The sequence below is a fragment of the Anser brachyrhynchus genome (assembly GCF_964034855.1).
Source record: "Anser brachyrhynchus genome assembly, chromosome: 1".
NCBI lineage: Eukaryota > Metazoa > Chordata > Aves > Anseriformes > Anatidae > Anser > Anser brachyrhynchus.
The window spans coordinates 200,967,699-200,989,319 of NC_137694.1; the positions used below are offsets into that span (position 1 = coordinate 200,967,699).

The 21,621-nt window shown below is 39.1% G+C and overlaps 1 long non-coding RNA gene across 3 annotated transcripts in view; it reads left to right on the forward strand.

The window, feature by feature from the left end:
• LOC308191759 overlaps positions 1–21,621 on the forward strand; it is a 50,704-nt gene that overhangs the window by 9,749 nt on the left and 19,334 nt on the right. For 2 of the 3 annotated variants that reach the window (XR_013948258.1, XR_013948259.1), the window contains exons 2-8: positions 497–622; positions 1,636–1,758; positions 5,243–5,682; positions 8,288–9,243; positions 14,596–14,727; positions 17,061–17,160; positions 19,335–19,545. This is a non-coding gene — a long non-coding RNA (uncharacterized lncRNA). Of the gene's footprint in view, positions 1–496; positions 623–1,635; positions 1,759–4,364; positions 4,526–5,242; positions 5,683–8,287; positions 9,244–14,595; positions 14,728–17,060; positions 17,161–19,334; positions 19,546–21,621 lie in introns of all 3 variants that reach the window. The other variant, XR_013948257.1, reaches the window with a different exon arrangement.

The window sequence follows — 21,621 nt, forward strand, 5'->3', positions numbered from 1 at the left end:
ATCCCTTGCAGTGAAATACAGGAAAAAATAATTTCGTAAGTAGCTATTTAACTTGCACAAGGCCAAGCATAGATTTTAAAACTGTTTTATGGTTCTTTGGAGCCAAGTGTGTGATCATTTTTTATTTCAGTCAAATCAGGTTCAATTACATTATTTTTATTTCATTAAATGTCTTTTCTACAGTGCTAGGTTCTAGGTGCCAAGTTGGGTTCTAGACATTTCAACAAGGTAAGACCTAGTGTCTGTTTCGTCATATAGCAACTGGTTCATTGTATAGCAGCTGTTTCATTGTAAATTCAACTTTTTTTGTTCTTGATATGCTGCATATGTGAAGTTATCTAAGCTAGTTTAACCCACAATTACAGGAAGGTCCTGGTAAGAGATTTTTCCCATAAAAAGTTACGAAAAATTACAAGAAAAGGAGGAAAAAAAAGAGATCATAATGATAATACATATTGTTAATTCCTTGTTTTTCCACTATCTTTTTGAATCTAAGACAAACAATATGCGGGAAGTAAAGAAGAAGACTACAATCAAACTGTGTCCAATTTTTCAATTATATCAACTCTATAAAATATGTATTGCATGCAGCGCATGAAGATGTTCTACACAAGTGCTTAAGGTACCTACGTATACCTTTCAAACTCCAATTAACATAAATACCTAGATGTCATTTAGGTATGCAATAGTAATCATATGTTCTTCAAATCTGATTAAATAATGCTGCTTTTATATTATTCTACACCAGATTAAGTTGATTGAGGACTCAAGACAATACAAGTCTCTTTGCAGCATTTGTCTATAGCTGAATTTTATGATTTTCTGTCCCTTGGCAGTCCATAAGAAGAGGCAAGCATTTCTAGGCCCAATTCATCTCTTCCTAATGCATGTATCAAATATGGGGTTGATGAATTTGGCCTTTAGAGTCCTCATTTCTGTCATTAATTGTAAAGGAAAGTTAGGATGCCTAGTCCATGCGTAAAACTCTGTGTTACATTTGTCTAAAGTTAAGTGAAATGAATCCTAAGCTCCGGAAACACCCTTCACATCAATGTGATACTTTCTACCAACTAAAGTAATTAGAATAGCAGCAAATACTGCGCAGGCAGTTTAAATATATAGTCCTGCTATTTAATGTGACATTTCTTTCGTTAAAAATGCTGCTGCTAATGAAATGATGTAGGGAAGCTTGTCAAAACAATGTCTCAGGCAGGAAGAAATGTGATTTAGTAGAATTTTGATTCCCTGAGTTACTGGATTTTTTAAAAATACTGCTTTTTGAATACAGGAGAACAGGCAGCTGTAACTACTTATCCCAGTTTGAAAAGTAACCTTGTGATGCTTCTAAGAGCATTCATTTATTTGGTTTAACTGCAGAGAGCTGTAACCTCCCAAAGGACCCTGAAGCCAGATAATTATTGACATTTTATTTTTACACATATCCTTTTGAAATCTAAGACTACTGGATGGTTTCAAAAACAGCAGATAATGAAGTTTCCCTGCTTAGATTTTTTTTAGGATCACACAACTATAGTTCTGATTAAAAAAGATAGTGTTGCAGTTAGGGTTGTGTGACTTTCTCAGGGGTATTTTTACATTCTATCATTTTCACATTCTCTTTTCTGATACTTTCAGAAAGTGTTGGTATGTACCTGTTGAGTGTTTGGCAAACTTGGTATTGGTTGCTTTGAATGATATGGACCACGTCAGGATGTCATTGTTTCCAGAATAACATTCTTCATCAGAGAACAGTGGCTGGTGAGTGGGACACTGAGCTCTATCTGTTGAAATTTCATGTTCACTCTGAGGCATACATTCTCTATGTAAAAAGAACTTTGAGCTTTTTTATCCATTATGCTTTACTTTGGAAGCTGAAGGTTTTATTCTTGTTGTATAGTTTTGGAATACTTTTAATTAAAAGAAAAATGGAAATAAATCCATCAGAGTTCTACAGTTCATTGCTCTGTGTAAGTCTTCACTTGAAAATTTTCAGTAATAGCTTTTCTGGTAAGGTCACTGGGTCACTCTCTTTCTGTTATATTATCGTCAGATCTTCTGCCAAGTTTGCAGTCATACCAATAATCATTGCCTTAGATAATTCTGTCCTAATCCTTAGATTCTTTTTCAAGAATTCATATGAGTATTTTTCTACCATCTTGAATAATCACTGGCTTCTACAATATTAAGGATTAGGTTTTCCTTTTGGCACAATGTTAATGTGAGTATATACTCCTTTCTCCTATTATTATTCCTCTTTGACTGCCCTGCTTATTACACAGGAGCTCTGCGTTACATTGTGAAGCTCTGTAGTACCAAGAATATAAAGGTGTGTGCCATTAACTGATTTCTTCTCTCACCTGTATGTGTTCCTCTTCCCCTGATTATTTTCCTGTATGTTTCATACGTGTCAGCAGATATGTCAGTGGTGTCTACTATGGTGCTAGAAATTGGTATTTAGGCACCCAAACCCTACCCCCCTTTTTTTTTTCCTGCTTGTTCTCAGCAAACAGAACCAACTGTATTTTGCTGTTTCAAGTTGATAGACAGATCATTTCTGCCTTCTGATTTATGGTCTCTACAGCTCCGTGGCTTACCCTGATATTCCATCTTGGGGCTGAGCATACTATGGTTCCCCTGAGGCTCGTTCACCAGCCTGCCATTCCTTTTGCTTTTCCTTTGCTGTCCAGAAGGACTGACTAAACTTCATAATACTCTTTCCTCAAGGCAGGATCTAAGAGAAAGAAGTGTATCTTCTATACAGTATGCTATGAATTGTCTTAGATATGTAATATTTTTAAGAGATTTTCTTCTGAAATTGATTTTCACCTAGAAATTCTGTGATTAACTCACATAAATTTTATTTCCATTATTTCTTTCTTCTATCTCCTTCTTACCTTGTCCCCTCCATGCTATAATTACTTATTTGTGTTGTGGTGGCTTCTGAAGGATACACACAGGATCTGAGCCCTCATTTTTCGGACAATATACAGAGATCTCTGCTATAAACCTTTAAATCAAGAAACACAGAAACAGAACCAGAAGGCATAGAAATTCTTCTTAGTTCACAGATTAGACTTTTTTTAAGTTTGCTTATCTAAGACAAACATCATAGGATGTTGATACATTAAAAATGGATACTTTTTAGCATTCTTCTCAACCTGACCATTTTCATTGGGCAGTTACCATTAGGTATCTTTCACTTCAATAATAATACTTTCTTTAAGCTTTGAATTTTCTTGAGGCTTTATTGAATGAGAAAGTAAGGCTTTTAAGAGAGAGCAGAATTTGCACTTACTTTGATTTAACAGTCTGTTATCTTTTCTCACAACAGTATGTTCTAAATGTGATTCAAGATGACTGATGCTCATAATTCTACAGAGGATTTTGGTTTCCAGAGCTACAGAGTGTTTCTGTTGAAACATTGTGCTTTTGTTTCAGTCCTCTGCAATACTAGGTTTTCTGTAAGACCAAATTGCTCTTTAATTTCACCAGAACAAAGAATTCAGCATGTTTTACTATGTCTTAATTCATGAACTTACTCACTTTTGGAGAAATTTGTTGATTTTTGTCACTGTTTTGTCACAGAATCACAGAACCTTTTAGCTTGAAAGGGACCTCTTGAGATCATCTAGCCCAACCCCGTTGCTCAAGCAGTGTCACTGATAGCAAGCTGACCATTTCCAGTTGTCTTTGGAATGTTTCCACAGATCACAGGCTCTGTGACTTCTCTGGGCAACCTGTTTCAGTGTTTAACCACACTCACAGTAAAAAAAAAAAGTGTTTTCTTGTGTTTAGGAGGAATTCAAAGTTGTTTTTTTTTTTTTCATGTTTTTTAACTTGTACTTGTTACTTCTTGTCCTGCCAGTGGGCAATACTATGAAAAGCCCATCTACTTCCTCTTTGTTCCCTCACACCAGGTATTTATACACTTTGATGAGATTACCCTGAGTCTTCTCATCTCCAGGCTGAACAGCCCCAGCTCTGTAAGCCTCTCCTGTTATGAAAGGTGCTCCAGTCCCTTAACTATCTTTGTGGCCATGCACTGAGGATGTTATGGGAGAGTATATCTTGCCTTATTAAAGTTGAAATATGCAACACCCACTGCTCTCTCTTCAGCCACCAAGCTAGTAACATCATTGTAGATGGCTACTGTGTTTGTTAATCATGATTTCCCCTTTGTAAATCCATGCTGACCATCCCCAATTCCCTTCTTGTCCTTCGTGTGTTTGAAATGGTTTCCAGTATTATTTGCACCGCCATCTTCTCAGGACTAGAGGTGAGCCTGACTGGGCTATAGTTCTCAGGAGCATCTTATTTGCCCTTCTTGAAGACTGGAGTGACATTTGCTCTCTTCCATTCTTTAGGAACCTCTGCCAGTTGCCATAATCTCTAAAAGATAACAGAAAGCGTCCTCAGACTGACATCAGCCAGATCCCTCAATGCACGTGGATACAACCCATCAGACCTGATGGACTTTTTTATGTCCAGTTTAAGTGTTCCCTAACCTGATCCTCATCCACTGAAGGTACTTCTTCCTTGCTTCGGACTTTCCTTCTAGTCTCGGAGGCCTGGGATTCCTGAAGGTCAATATTAACCAGAAAAGACTGAGGCAAATAAATCATTGAGTACTGCAGCCTTTCCCATGTCATTTGTCACCATTTTTCCTGGTGACCACCCCATTCAGCTGTGCTCCCGCATTTTCCCGTTTTCTTTCTGCTGCTTATGTACTTGTAGAATGCTTTCCTGTCACCCTTCCCATCCCTTACCAGATTCAACTCTAGGCTGTCCTTGGCTTTCTTAACCCTATCCCTATGTGATCAGAGAGCAACTCAGTACTCCTCCTTGGTCACCAGCCCCTGCTTCCACCTCTTGCACACTTCCTTTTTACATCTGAGTTCAGTGAGGAGGTCCTTGCTCACTCATGCAGGCTTTCTGTCAACTTTACTTGATTTCCTGCTTGTCAGGATGGACTTTTTCGTGAGGTTGAAGTGGTAACCCTTGAATAACAACAACTTCTCTTAGACCCCTCTTCTTTCCAGGCCCATATCCTATGGCATACAGTCCACGGTCATATCTTTGTGTTCAATGGCTGCCACATTTTATTGCATTTTGAAGCTTTTGGTAATAGTTTATTATCCCCTATTTCTGATGAAGAAATTCTGTGTACAAAAAGACTGATATATATAACTGCTAGAGGATTTTAGAAGTAATTTAAAATTATCCTTTATCACTTTTATTGGAGCTTGTTCAAGCCACTGTGAGTAGAAGAATTCAACATCAGTGAGACCGAAGGAAATCAAAACCAGGAGCTGGGTTCTGCAGACCTGTGAGAAAAGACTGCTCTGAGGAGAAGAGTCTTGTATCCTGATCCTTGCTGCTTGTCTTAATACGTTTTAACAAATTTCACTTAAATACAAAAATACTTCCCAAAATCTTATCACTGGATTACAGAGCTTGGAATATAAATATTCTTTAAATATAAAGAAGTGACAGTCCAGTGGTACAGTGCAATCTAAACAGGTGGAATAGACAAAGATGTGAAAGAAAATGACAATTAATTAGTATGACAGCTACATGGAGCCTGTTGATTTTAGCTCCTGTTTTATCCACCTTTGAATGAACTTTTCTAAAAAGGATCTCTGGATTTCTTCATTTTACTTGGGGAATGTGGCAAAATTATAGGTAAATGTGTTTGAACGTGTGGGGAATATTTCTTCTTTATAAGTCATTAGTCTGTCTAGTCTATATTGCCACCCAGCTGTGATCAGAGAAACTAAGAGAGTACAGAGGGCTTGAATGTTCAGCTGGTGCTTCTGTTCAAAAAAAAAAAAAAAAAGAAAAAAAAAAAAGAGAGGTTACAGGATATTCTTTATTTGTAGTAGGACAGAGTATGAACAGACTGCTATACAAAGGATGGCAAAACAGGACATTGGTAGCATCAGCAGTCACAGTCAACTTGTGAAGAAAGAATTCCCTCAAAGGCTGTGAGGATCCTTATCTTCTGTGACATTGTGCACAAACATGACAACTGTCTTTTGCTGCTTACGATAGCTCCTCTTCCCTTTCCTTGGAAATATCCAGGCTCAAGTCCATAACTTTAGTTTGCATTTATATTTTAGTTTCCCTAAATCCTGAAAGCATCAAAATATTCAACTGTTTTGTTCACAGTGGTTTATAGTGGACCACACTTTATATCAGTACATCTGATTCTGTGTTCAGCACTGAAATAGGACTGAAAAGGAAAAAATGAGCATATATATATATATATGTATATGAGGAAATGAATACTAATTGCTATACAAGTAAGAACATTGTAACATTTGCATCCAATTCCCAGCTTTATGAACATACAGGCATAGTGAGTATAAAGAAAAAAGCATTACCCATTTTTGATGAGTAGGTAAAGTAAGGAATACAAATCAAAGAAAATTATGAGTCCACATTTTGCTTAATGTTTTTGCTGTTCTTTTTTTTTTTTTTTTTCAATTTTGTAAAAACTACAAGGAATAAATTTTCTGTAGATTTTACCACTGCTGCAGAGCAGAAATTGTTCTGCCACATAGGTATATAAGATGTAGGACCTAAATAAACGTAGCCAAACTACAGAAATGCATTTTCTACCTTGGTAACTGTGTTGTTTTGTCATGTGTTGAACTATCTTCTATTATAAAAAACTTGAAAAATAATGATGTCCTTGTGACACCAAATTCTAAGACTGCAAACTCCAGTGTTAGCAGTTTAGTTTTGCACAGCTTCTCCCAGATCAGCTGCTCTTTTCAATCAAGTGCTTTTTCTATTTGTTCTTTCAGGCTCTCTTCAAAGTTTATCCCCATGTTAAGTTTGTTATATGGCAAGCTGATTTTCTTTTCCAAATTAACCGTGTATTGACTCTGAGATTAGTAGCTCTTGTGTTTGTGAGATGCCAGGATCTCCAGCACAGGAAAATGAGTCACGCTGTTTCGGAATGTGTCCAACGCAATATAAAGAGTAATTCATCAAGGAGCTGCGAAGTTTGAAAATGGATGCAAATGGTAACCATGTAATGAGTTTTTCCAGAGGAGCCTTGGCTCTTTTTATCTACGTTTGTTACAATTTCACCTGAAGTATCACTTAAATCTTGCAGGGAATATGTGCAGGTAGATTTCTAGACCACACAATCTTGAGTCTTCCTCAAGTTTAATTTCTTAAAAGCAGAATCGAAGTTTTATAATTAATAACTTATTAAAACTAATCATTCTAATTCTGGTGACCTGATTTTCAATGTGAACATTAGAACATTGTGTCTTCAGCAGTCTGAACATGTCTCTTTCAAAGACTACTCTGAAAGTACAGTGAAGGTTAGAAAAATGGACAAAATAGAATGGTTGCAGATGTGTGAACGCAGAAGTACACCATCTAGGAACCATGCTGAGTGTTTCATAGCGCTTTCTGGACACGTAACACCAATAAAATTCTTTCACTCTTACTTCTGTGAGCGCTGCACAGCAAGATGCATTCCTTTCCTTTGCTGCTGCTGATAAATGAGTTGAATTATTAGGACTGAAGACATCAGAAACAGAAAGGACTTGGCATGATTATCAAATCAATCTACAGCAAGTTTTAGAACAAATAACAATGCGGTCTTTCAAATATTCCAAAGTAAACAGCTTGTATTAGAGGGACCAATGAGACAATAAAAGATGAATCCACACTGTGCCATTTGAGGTTTCTTTTCAGAATATTAGTTTTCAGGATGTTACCGCGCTTCAGCCATTATGACCATGCTCACAACTCAGAGGTGAATTGTGAATGCACCAGAGGGCATATGATATTGGACACAGGAAGAAGAGTGAATTCCTGAAAACAGTAGAACGAGTGAAATTCTGTTTCAACATGGACATTTAGGGATTCAGGGGTCTGTTCATGCTCTTGACAAGAGCACAGTATCCAAATACCAAGCTGGGTATGAAGAACTGGAAATGCATGGCTATCTGGTAATTAAAATCACAATGTAAGGTAAAAGGAGTCTACAAATAGGTTGAAAGCTTTGCTATAAGCCCTCCTGTCTGCAGCAGAGAAAGGATTCGCCCTCTCCCTTTGTTCCAGGATGGACTGCCTTTTCCAGGCTTGCCTTTTCATATCATGTTTGTAATTACATACACAGAGTAGCTCACCTGTTGTCAGGATTAATTTTATTGTCTGTCTTCCCCTGTATAATAAATTTGGCATAAATTGTTTCCTATGATTAGTTTGCACTTCCTCTTATTTACTTGTCTTATCTATTGTTTCCCCCCCTTTTTTTTTCTAGATAATAGGTTCCATTATTTGTCACGCATTAGCGGAGTGCCTACCAGGATGAAGCTGAGGCAGTAGTGTTCCTGCAGTACAACTAATGAGTGCTAACAGTGGTGGCAGTAACAGAAGGGCCAGTTTGTTTAATAAATTTGGAAGAGGACTGGTATAGTTGATTTACAGTGGAGTGAATGCTGCCTGACATTTCTCAAAGAGACGTTAATCATATTGCTTGCTAGAAAAAGTGAGCAAAAGATGAGAAAAAGAACGACAGACTACTTAAGGCCTTTGGGGCAGGAAGAAAAAATAGCTCTGACTGTGAAAAGGTACAGGATACCAGAGTGCACAGAGATGTTAAATGGCTATTAGATATTAGAGGCTGCCACAACAATGAACTGTTCTGAGCACCTCGATATCAAAAAAGAAGTCACAAAGAATTCAGAAATGAAATAATAAACACCAGTATGTGCTTAAAGATACATTTTTTTAAAAAAGTATCACAGAGTTAGCTCACTGCTCTTGATTTCCTACATTTTCTTTTGCAAAGGAGTATATGGATCTAGTTTAATTGTCACAGTTTTCAACTGAAAAGTTATCAATGAAGCAAATTTAAGACACTTAAGATATATTTGCTTAATTATCTTATGTGGATCTCCAAGAAGCTGTCCAGATATGTCCAGGTGAGTACACATTGAAAGCCATTGATCTCATGTAACTGTCTATAACTATTTTGCACATTAATTCATGTCAACAGAGGCAAAGCAGAGGTGGACAAAGCCTCCTGTATGTTTACAGCTAGGTGGACAAAAGGCACTCAGCTGCCACTGAGGAACCAGGGTCTGTTCCTGTCTGCTGTGGATCTGTTCCATCTGCAATTATATGATAGGCTGACGACACAGGATGAAGCATGATGGTTCAGAGTCAGCTAAGGAAGGCAACAGGACATGGCTGGCTGAATCTAAAGGAGCTCAGGTATAGCTTAGAATATGTATCTTAAATTGTCAGCAGAAATGTTAATAATTATGTCACTTATATTGAAATGTTGTCCAAGAATTGTTATACGTTCATTGTTAGGGCAATTTGGAACTGGAGTTGTCAAAGCATTCAGAAACAGAATCACTCCTGAGTGACAAGAAATTTTAAACATACTGAATGACAAATGCGAGTGTTAGGCTTTTAATCTTTAATTTTTATGCTGCAATAGATATAGATAATGTCTAGCAACAGTAATTCAGGAACCTAATATAGTTTGAAAACTGTTCAAGAGACAAAAAGATGTTGAAGTCAGCTAAATGGAAACTTAGTAAAGATTGATTCACTAGGATTCACCAAAATGAAATTGTGGCTGATACACTTTCGTTTATATAAACCTATTTGAAAACAACCCTGAAAACTGTTTTGAGAAAACTATTTTCTATTCTGTCATGCATAACACTTTGTATGTCTAGACTGGCGGTGTAACATCCCAGGTAGTAACTGAGTACATTAATAAGAGCATTCAGTGCGGTGTTTTATCTTCTGCATGGAATCGAATGAGAGCCAAAGAAGTCAAACTTGCAAATCACTGTCTCTGAAAAGACTCTTTGCCATAATGAGTTTTCTACCTAACCTGTAGATAATCCGTTTCTGTTTCTCTAAGCATATGCAGGTGGACAGCAAATAAATCATTTTAAAATCCTTTCTATTCCTTAATGTTAACTAAAAAAAGCAGGTGCTTCATTTAATGAAGCAATTGCATTATTGAAAGACAGTATTAGCACAATGAGGTTTCTATATAGTTACCTCTTTAAACGGAGATCCATCCTATTACGGTACTGCACAAGTAATATAATTTCCACATGCAGTTTAGAAAGTAAAATACCTTTCAGGTGACCTTTTACTGTTTCCATTTAGTCTGGGTCTCCCTAGTGAGGCATTCTACTTTCAGCTTCAGTGAACTGTACGGTCTGGAAGCTCAATCTGATAAGACACATATGAAACACCAAATTTGTATTTATAATTGTGACAAAGGGCAAATGGCAACAGAAATAGAAATGCCACACTTGATGGACTACATTCTCATTTCCATCATTTATTGCAAGGCAGTGGAATTGTTTCAGCATAGTTCTGACATAAATGAACAACCACAAAATCATAGAATGGTTGGGGTTGGAAGAGACCCTTAAAAATCACCTAGTTACAACCTCCCTGTCATCTCTCAGTAGATCAGGTTGCCCAAAGCCCCATCCAACCTGGCCATGAGCACTTCCAGGGATGGGGCATCCACAGCTTCTCTGGACAACCTGTTCTGATGCCTTAACACCCTGATAGTAAATAATTTTTTCTTTATATCCAGTTGCAATCTATCTTCTTTCAGTTTAAAACCATTGTCCTATGTTCTGTTACTGCAGGCCATATCTTTCTCCATCTTTCTTATAAACCCTCTTTCTATATTGAAGGGCCCCAATAAGGTCTCCCCGGAGCCTTCTCTTCTCCAGGCTGAACAATCCCAACTCCCTCAGCCTGTCTTCACAGGAGAGGTGCTCCAGCCCTCTGATCATCCTTGGGGACCTACTCTGGGTTTGTTCAAACAGGTCCATGTCCTTCTTGTGCTGGGGACCCCAGAGCTGAATGCAGTACTCCAGGTGGGGCCTCATAAGAGCAAGGTAGAGAGGGACAATCATCTCCCTTGACCTGCTGGCCATGCCTTCTTTTGATGCAGCTCAGGATACAGTTGGCTGTCTGGGATGGAAACTCATATTGCCAGCTCATGTTGAGTTTTTCACCCACCGGAACCCCCAAGCCCTTCCCCTCAGGTCTGCTCTCAATCCATTCATCCACCAGGCTGTATTGATGTCTGAGATTGCCCTGACCCAGGTGCAGCACCTTGCACTTGGCCTTGTGGCCATGAGGTTCATGTAGGCCTACCTCTCAAGCCTGTCCAAGTCCCATTGGATGGCATCCTTTCCACCTCTCATGTCAATTACACCACTGAGCTTGGTGTCATTTGCAAACTTGCTGGGGTGTTCTCCTGCTATCAATGTAATCAATCCTGCTATCAATGTAATTAATGAAGGTATTAAATAGTATGTAGTAATAGTCCCAGTATGGACCCTTGAGGAACATCACTCATTACTGGTTTCCATTTGCACACTGAGCCACTGAAGCTCTTTTGAAGTGGCCATCCAGCCAATCTGTTATCCATCTAAAAGTCCATCCATCAAATCCATCTCTCTCCGATTTAGAGGCAAGGATGATGTGGGGGACCATCTCAAAGGTGTTACAGAAGTCCAGGTAGGTGACATCTTTTGTTCTTCCATTGTCCACTGGTGCAGTCACTACTTTGTAGAAGGCTACCACATCAGTCAGGCATGATTTGCCCTTGGTGAAGCCATGTTGTGTATCTTTAATCACCTCCCTGTCTTTCATATGCTTTGACTTGACTTGCAGGAAGATCTGTTCCATGATCTTACTGATCATGATCGCACTGAGGTGCGGCTGACTGGTTGGTAATGATGGTGTCATCACAGTTAAAGAGGATGCAATATCTAGTGAGTAGAAAAGAATTATTTTATACATGATCTCAGGAAAGTGGCTTAATCTTTGCCATTCGATCTTCTTGTGGTTTAAACAGATCACTACTACTACAGATTTTACTACTCTGTTGGACTGTTTGTGAGGATAATAAAATTTTTGCAAGCACTTTGATATTTGCAGCTAAAAAGAGCGTATAAATACAACTACATGATTTTTTTGAGGCTGCATTGAAAAAGGGAGTTGCAATTGGCAAATTGGCATAATGAATCCTTTATTTCAAAGTCTTGTAATGCAACTGTTTATGTGGAATTTCTGAATGAGTGTATAAATTAGATCTTGATGTCTAAAAGGGTACTGGATCAGTGTGGTTCAAAAAGAGAATGTTTTTTTTTTTTTAATTGAATGGAAGTTGTACGTTAATTCCTCTAGGACGTGGGAGCCTCTGTGTTATGGATGGATTATGACAAAATGCACACTTGAAGGATATGGAAAAAGTGTCTGCAGGTCACCAGTTAATTTCTACTTTTCTGCTTTCTTGGTCTTTTCAGTTTTGGCAAATGAAAGAATCTAGGTAATTATTGAAATTTGCACTTGAAAGCCTTTTTTTTTTTCTTTTTTCCTGTTATCAAGAATATGAAGAACATCCACCGTACACATCCTCTTTTTCCCTTAATACACATTCAATGGTAGGATTGTGATGGACAGGTCGAAGAGCCATTATAAAATATTCCAGTATCGAAAGGGGGCCTACAAGAAAGCAGGAAAGGGACTCTATATCAGGGAGTGTGGTGACTGGACAAGGTGTAATGGTTTAATCCAAATGAAGATAGGTTTATATTAGATATAAGGAAGAAATTCTTTACTAGGAGAGTGGTGAGGCACTGAAACAGGCTCTGCCCAGAGAAGCTGTGGATGCCCCATCCCTGGAGGTGTTCGAGGCCAGGCTGGATGGGGCTTTGGGCAACCTGGGCTGGTGGGAGGTGTCCCTGCCCATGGCAGGGGGGTGGAACTGGGTGGGCTTTAAGGTCCCTTCCAACCCAAACCATTCTGTGATTCTATAATATAAAGAGAGTATAATAAGACCTAAAGACCTAAAGTGATGCACACAACCTTAACAGTAACCTTAACAGTAGTTCATTGCTGGTAAATCCTAGTAGTTACAATAACTATGATTTGGGATAAAAATCCCTACAGGCTTATATATATATATTTTTTTGTCCTTTGGCACACTCCTTTCTCTTTAGCTCTAAGGATTAGAAACTTAATTTGGCTGGGATGCCTATGTTATTATTGTCTTCAAAGCATCCGGAACTCTAAGAAAAGCACTCAATTTCATAAAATTTATGATCAAATTTAGAAAAATGGTAACATTAGTCATAATATTAATTATGACTGATAATATGAATATGAAATAAATATGAATTTATGTTATAAAGAATATTAATCTGACAGCTGTTGATTTGTTAAGTAAGTCTATTTTTATATAATTGTTAGTAATCTACAGAAACATTTTAAAGTCAACCAGAAATAGCTTTCTCTGTTATAGACAACAATAATTTCTTTGTCTTTTGTATCTCATTTGGAGTATTGAAACAATAAGATACATTTCTTACCAACTTTCCCACTTCCTTTCAGGCTGCTATGTTTCAAGTTGAAATAGCCTATATATAAAATGCAGGTAAATAATAATAATAAAAAAGGATAAAACATGAAAAATGTTGATTTCTATATGCAGATTCAACTGCATATGTAGTTTCATTCATCAGAAAAATGTTCATAGCTTGTACAGGATAGTTTTCCAACTGTAGGAGATCTAAACCAATGAAGGAAGATTGAGATTGCATTTTGTGGTATTTTCCATTTACTGTTAATCTGTTTATCATTCTGAAAAAACTTTTTCAAAAGTGTGTTAAAATAAATGGCACACTTCCACAGGCTTTGGATCCATCCTTAAATAACTAATAACGCTGATGATGTATTTTCACTTGAAAGCATAAGGTTGGCGTAGTATTTTTGTTTCTCATATGGGAGAAGCAGTTGACTGAGAATTGCAGTTTGTCTACGCCAGCTCAATTTTAATAGAAAAATGAAATTTGTGACTTACAGCTCCTCCAAGAAAAGCTCTAAAATTTATTTTGCCAAGCATTAGCCAAACTGTCTTGATTTACAATTTATGAATTCTCATTAAAATATTGAGATTTTATGTGTTTATGTGAAGGCAGAATTTGGCCCAATATCTGAAAGACTATGTGTGTTCTCAAAGACCAGTTTCCACTCATCCATGGGAATCTACATTTGCAATTTTTAGGAAACGGCAATATTTTGCTAACAATTTGACAATGATTTTATGTTTTAAATATCATCTAGGCTCTAAGGCACAACCTTAGAACATCATTAATTCTCATAATATATAGACTATGAAAACTCTAATCTAGGGACTGTTGTCCTTTGTTACAGAGCACTTTTCCACAGAGATAAGAAATTAACTTCATAAATGTTTGTTTTCAATATGCAGAGTGAGAAAACACATTTCAAATCAGCGGAATTAGATGTCTACAGGCCTTTTTGAAAATCCTATTAAGTGTCCTAACTGCAATTTTGCAAATCTAAAAAGCTTGAAAATCTTGTAGTACAGCATCAAAGAAATATAAAAACTGCAGTGAACTGTTTGTGCAAGGTGTCTATTTCACACAGTTTGCTGAAAAAGCAAATTCTACATCCATAAAAAAAATGTTTTGAGAACTGGGACATAAAGCTAATACCCAAGATATTTTCATGGAGCCAAAATTCCTCAATACTTAATTGTAGGCACGCTCCAGGGATCCTATTTCACAATATACAGCTTGGTGACCTACGAAAGAGTCTGAGAGGTTTGGAGTTGGAGATCCAGCAGACTTCTTATTTGGGACAGGACAGAGCTGCTAAGAATCTGATGGAGAGGTAAATACTCAAGTGTGTATGCTTTAATTAGGCAGCTAGCAATTTTTTGAAGAAAGTGAGTTTAGCTGTCATGTTTAATCCTCTGTAGTCACAGAGCTCAAGAGCAGAAGCCTCCGAAGTTTGGATCTCTTGGTGGGCTGCTGTGGAAGCAGGCAAGCTGGCACGTAATCAGGCAATTATGGAAGTGATGTGAATGAAAGACTCCACAACAACAATTTGTTACAGAAAATTTCTGACCAGATTAGGTGTCATTTGTGGAGTCTTGGTATGAATGAATAGCACATTCAATGACAGTCTGCCCTTTGGATGCCTGTACTGACGTATAAAATTATTAGAAAGTCAATTGCTCCAATTTGGTCATGAAAGAGAAGAAGGACTATGCAGAAATGCACTTTTGGTCCAGCTCATTTTGCTGTCCAAGGTGTTATAGTTATGTGCAAATGAAGGAAACCATGTTCTGCTGGCCTCCAAGCATATAGTGTGGTATTTCTGAAAGCTGAAATGGAATAATAGGAGAAAACAGATGACTCTCCCAAGCAAACGTTTTCAAGGTGTTTGGTAATATTACAGGCTGTTTGAATTATTTTCATAGTGTTCAAACAGTTTGTAAGTGAAATTATTTCCTGTTCTATTTAAACACTGTGAAATGACCAGATATCAATAAGAGTTTCTTGGTAACATACAACAGTACAGTCAGCTGGTAGATGGCAGCTAGGGCAAGGAACGTCTGAAAAAAAAATGTGGAAAACAGACAGATTATTCATTTCATCTGAGCAAGCCTGCTAATTTCTAACCTTAATGTTGTGAAAAGTGTTGGGATTGATCTCCTTGTACATGATTAAATTTGGGCATATAATGTAAAAAGTTCTTCCACACTTCCTTAAGACGCAGTTATCTCTGACATCTATTTTTAAAACATGAGGAATTGCTTTTCATTGTCCATAGGGCCACAAAAGACATACATGTGTATGACATTGATAAGATTAGGTGAAATTCATCCTGTCTTTAATAAAGAGCACTGTTAAAACAAGATTGCAGTCATTTTTTATTCATCAACTTATGAATATATTTCTTTACTTGTTCTTACACAAGTAGTAGGTCTGTTTTCTCTAAGCTATTTTATTTGGCTTGTGTTGCAAGGTTTTGGTAGCAGGGGGCTGCAGGGGTGGCCTCTGTGAGCAGAGCCCAGCAGCTGCCCCAGGTCAGAGCAGAGCCAGCTCCAGACGGCTCCAAAAGGGACCCGCCGCTGGCCAGAGCTGAGCCATGAGCGATGCTGGGTGGGCCTCTGAGAGAGCAGATTGAAGGAAGGGGAAATCCGCTGTGCTACAGCAGCTGGGAGAGAGGGGTGAGAGCTGAGAGAGAAGCAGCCCTGCAGCCCCCAAGGTGAGTGCAGCAGGAGGGCAGGAGGTGCTCCAGGCACGCAGCACAAGTTCCCCTGCGGCCCGTGGAGAGGCCCCTGGTGGAGCAGGCTGTCCCCCTGCAGCCCACGGGTCCCACACGGAGCAGATCTCCACGCTGCAGCCCGTGGAGGAGCCCCCGGTGGAGCAGGTGGATGTGGCCTGGAGGAGGCTGCGGCCCATGGAGAGCCCCCGCAGGAGCAGGCCCCGGGCCGGAGCTGCAGCCCGTGGAGAGGAGCCCACGCAGGAGCAGGGGGTCTGGGGGGAGCTGCCGCCCGTGGGGGACCCGTGCTGGAGCAGTTTGCTCCTGGGGGATGGACCCCGTGGTACGGAGCCGTGTGGGAGCAGTTCCTGAAGAGCTGCAGCCTGTGGGCAGCCCCCCAGGCTCAGTTCGGGAAGGACGGCATCCCGTGGGAGGGACCCCACGGGGAGCAGGGGCAGAGTGTCCGTAGAAGAGTGTGGACGGTGGGAAGGTGTTTTTAGTTTGTTTTCATTTTCTCACTGCTCTAGTTTATTTGTAATAGGTTATAAATTACAATAATCTCCCTGAGCTGTCTATTTTGCCCATGACAATAATTATTGAGTGATCTCCCTGTCCTTTCCTCAGGTCTTGAGCCTTTTTTCATTGCTTTTTCTCCCCCTGTACTTTTCGGGGGGAGAGTGAGAGAGTGGCATGGTGGAGCTGAGCTGCCCATCAATGTGAAACCACCTCAGCTATATATATATATATATATATATATATATATATATACATACACATACACACACACACACACACAATATAGTATATATATATACACACTGTATATATACAATATATATATACACAATCAAATATTTTAAAATCACCTTTAAATTAAGTTGAAAACAAGAAAGATTTAGAAGACTTATTTTCTTTTGTACTCTAAACCCATGTACTGACCTTCATTTCTCCAGTGCAGACAAGTATTTTGGATGATGCTCATGTAACGTATAACCAGTGAAATGAGTAGATGTTAAGCTATGCTCCAGTTATCAAAGAAGCGTACAGATGTTGGTGAGTAACCGGTTTCTAGATGAGATTCTCAGATGAACTGTCCATCAGAGAGCATTGACATTGTCAGGGAATAATGCGTGAAGTCTATGACGCTGCCACTTCCACCTGTCCCCCAAACTGTTGGTGTCATGTGTGGCTATCCATGTGCTGTTTGGTAATGAGCTGAAGTTAAGAACCATAAATCATTCTGTTGCTGCAGCAATGACAGGTGCAGGATAACAGATGCTGTCGCCAATATATTAGGAGAATGCCATGATTTATTTGCATTAAGGCAGTCTGGGGTTAGCAATATGTGTGAAACTAGATAACCATATGGTGCACGGCTGCTAGAGGGGAATACTTGCCTGTAATAAAGTACCGTATTAAAATGCAGGCTCCAATATTTAGCCTTAGCAAGTGTCTCTTGACACCTGTGTCAGCTCCTTGAAAAGCTTGAAGACTACATGATGTGAGTTGAAGTGCAGAAGTCACTAATCTTGTGACAGCGAGCTTGGCAATTGGCTGCAAGTGTCCAATATAGTGAAGTGCTTAAACATGCAAATTTTCCCACTGGCCACACACTAAACTGTGCATGTACTTAACAACCTAACTGAATAAGGATCTACAGAAAGATGTTTTCTGATGAAACATGGTTGTTGTACTTCTCAGACATTAGCGAAGATGCTGCTGCTGAGCATATGGGCAAAGGCAGAACAGCTCTGTGATTAAGAATATAGAAATAAAAATTACCAGAAGTGAGGTGCACACAAAAACATCAGAGAGATTGACAAGTTCAGATCAGGGAGAGTGCGTCATCTCCATTAAAGATTTCTCAAAGACCTGAAGTTATTGGTCTAATAGCAGTGCTTCCAACACATATCTCAAGTCAGGGAAAGCATGAAAATTCAGTGATGGTATTTAAGGATGGTTAAAAGTGTTATTTATGTAACTACAGGCCCATTATTATGGTCTCAGAAGTATGAGAAATTTAAGGACCTATTGTCAGGGAACAGGGAAGGCTGGCAGTTCCTGAAGGAGCTGGAAAGGATGAGTGGAGGCTCAGGCAGGGCTGATCAGGGCAATTAAGGCCTATTAGTGCCCTCAGGACACTGACGTCTTAATGGAAAAAGAAACCTGAGAGAATGAAAAAATGGAGAATGAGATAAATTGCAGCTCGGGTTTACAGAATGTAAATCGCTTTTAAATAACCTGACTGTTCTTTGCTAGCTGATTTTCTAGATAAAAGAAATGCCGTAGATTTCATCTGTCTGGTCTTCCATGCCATGTGGGAAATTGCAGAGGATGGAAATTACCAGAGGAAATTTCAGGTGAATAAGGGGTTAGTTAGAGAATAAACAGCAGTAAGTACTTCTGAAAGGGAATGCGCTGTCTGGAGGAAAGTAGCCCAGTGACTGATTTTTTAAAATATTTTCACTTTAAAAAGTGGAAATTAAATGTGGAAATGGGGTGACAAAACCTACCTATGACATTGTGTTATGAGAAGTGATCGATATAAAGGAGTCAGAAGATATAAAACAAGAAACAAATGGATGATCTTTAGATTCAAAGTATTAGAAGTGGGGGAAAAAATCAACAGCCTAAAATGCCAAATCATGTATTTAAAGAATAATGAAAAGATTTTCTGCTGTTACCCAAGATTATGTCACTTGAAAACAACTTAGAAGAAGGGGTTTAGCAGACTACTTTTTCACAGAAAGACTATGAGTAACCAAAGAAATGCAACTATAAAAATCTAATCTGAGGATGTAAGGCCTTAATTGCATTAATTGCCCTGATCAGCCTTGGTAGATAAAGATGTAATATCTTTAGTAGATAAAGTAGCAGATAAAGATGCCATTGTACATGTGTAGTGTTCTAACTATTGGATGAACTGCTCTTCAAGGAGTCTCTGTGTCTCTCAACTATAGTGGGAACTTAGAGGTCTGAATTAGATTCCTACTTTCTGTGTGGATATAACAGGTGAGATAAATCACACTCATAGTAATTAGCTGGGAACCAGAAATGCTCCATTCACGTCAAATGTATAAAAGAACAGGAGCAGAACCTGACTGGATACCACTCCACATATCTTCCAGCAGATTCCCTCCTCTGCTTTCACTAAGTTCCTAGATTTCATGAAATAAAATAAACTGACATCACAGTGATCTAATTTTAGGACCTATTTATTCATATAGGTTGTCAAAAGGATGGATTTAACAAAAAAAAAAGACTGTATCCACATGACATACTCCTTGCATCTGTACCTGACAGACAGCAGTGGGAAGCTGATATCAGCGCTCTTTACCATTGATAAAGAACCTGAGGCCCAGAGGAGGAGTATCTTGCCCAAAACCACAGGACAGGGAGACGTGCAGACAGAAAAGACCCCAGCAGTCCTGAATCAAGGTATAGTGCCTTGTTTACAACTGCATGCTGCCTCCCACTGTAGCCTTGGTAAAGTACAGTAGAGTCTTGAGATCATATTAAAAATACTGCAGTTTTATAAGCATACTTAATAAAGAAAGACTTTTGCCACATGTTTCATCACCCAAAGATGCTATAAGGAATTATTCTAAAACCTTGTGCTTAAGGGATTTTGGGTAATAAAACAGTTTGCAGAGAAGAAGGGTAGCACTCCTGAGACAGTAATGATCCCCTAGGTATCCTCCAGGCTGCTAGATGAAAGCGAGAGAGGCAGAGAAGCCATTTTTTTTGAAAGTAGAAATATCTGTCTTAGAGATAAAGATACAACGTTTTGTGGATGAAATGCAAAAAGAAGAGACAACAAGAATCAAGATCTTTTAGGCTTGGTAGCCATAAATTCAGAGGAAATTATTACAAACTTTAAATACAGAAGCCCCCTAGGCACCCTATGCACCAGTAATAAATCACCAAAGTGAATGATTACCTCACTGTTCTATCCAACACCATCCATGTGGATGTTTTATGAAAAGTATGTCTGGACATGACTGATGATATAAAGAACTGAGGGACATCAGCTCGTGTGGGAACAGACATTTCAGGCAAGACAAAAAACCTACAAAGGGTGAAGAGGGAAAGAATGCCAGAAAAGGTGGTTCACGCAGAGTTGGCAATGGCTTCTCAAAAGAAATCCGATGCAACAGCCATGACTGTGGTCCGGAACAGGGAGTGCAAAGCCAGGAGGATGGCAGCGCTTTGGATACAGGGGTATGAAGCTCTGCCCCAGCAGGTAAGAAGGTGACTGGCCACCCAGAAAAGCGGCTGGCAGACTGCAGCATTGCAAGGGACAGACTGTTGCAATCAGAAAGCCCTTGCTGTTGCACAAGCTGTGGCACTCCTGTGAGTGGGGCTACAGCAGAGCAGTGAACCCCTTCGTGCCCTGACCCCCCAGGGATGTGACTGCTTGCTGCGGTCAGGGAGAGACCTGGGCTGCTTTCCCTGACAGCGATGCCTGAGCACCAAGAGAGGACTTTTCAGCCACCTCCTCTCTCTGCCCATCTCCCCTCCCATCTGCCTTGGCTTTTGGAAAACCATTTCTTCTCCTACAGCCTCACTAAGGGGCACTGACATTTTGCTTCCTACCTCCGAGAAGAGCTTTTTATGTTAGTACGTGCTCAAAACTTCATGATTAAGGAACTGTTTCATTAGAAGATGCTCTTGCCTTGTTGTGTCTTGTGATGCGAGTAAGAACAGGGCTCACCTTCTGCAGCCGTTGCTGACAGAGCTGTGGGAGCTACAGACCTGCATTCAGGATTTATGTGAAATCTCTAGTTTGGAGGGTATGATTTGGTAAAAATAAACAAACAAAAAAGCCTAGGCCTATTTGTGTCATCACATTTATCAGGTGCCGGTAGCAGCATAGCTGCGATTCTGCACACGTATCCCAAGTTCCCAGCTTCCAAACAGGTCATCCAGAGGGTAGAAGCAACTCACAAAGTCTCTGGCATATGATTACAAAGTCTTTTAAGATGTGCAAGTGAGAAAATAGTGAAGAACATTGTCCTTTTAATATGACAGGAAACATAAAGAAGCTCATGGTATGAATGACAAGCAGTTGGCTTCGCACAGGTGTTGTTCTGGTATTCATAGATTCACAGACTTTAAGGCCAGAAAGGAGTCTTAAGTCATTTTTATTGACTCATTGCCTGTTGGAGGTTAATACGTTTCACCCAGAGAAGTGAGCAATTTCTTCTTCCAGGCTACAATGAATGCCATTGAAATACCTCTGCTCGCTATAGTTCAGGTGCTGCTAAAGCTATTTTTCTTGCAGCAAGTTTCTCAGAGATCCTTCTGTTTATAATTCCTACGGGAAACTAAAAGCACTAGTGAAATATGTTTGACCTTCTGATCCTTTGGCCACCTGGGTTTTTTTCAAATCTCACAAATGTTCAATCTTCTCTTGTTAGGGCAATTTTTTTAAAAATCATAAATGTTTCTCACTGCACTAACACAGTGTTCATTAAATTTCCGTTGTTTTTTTTAATTAGGCCACAGAATTGC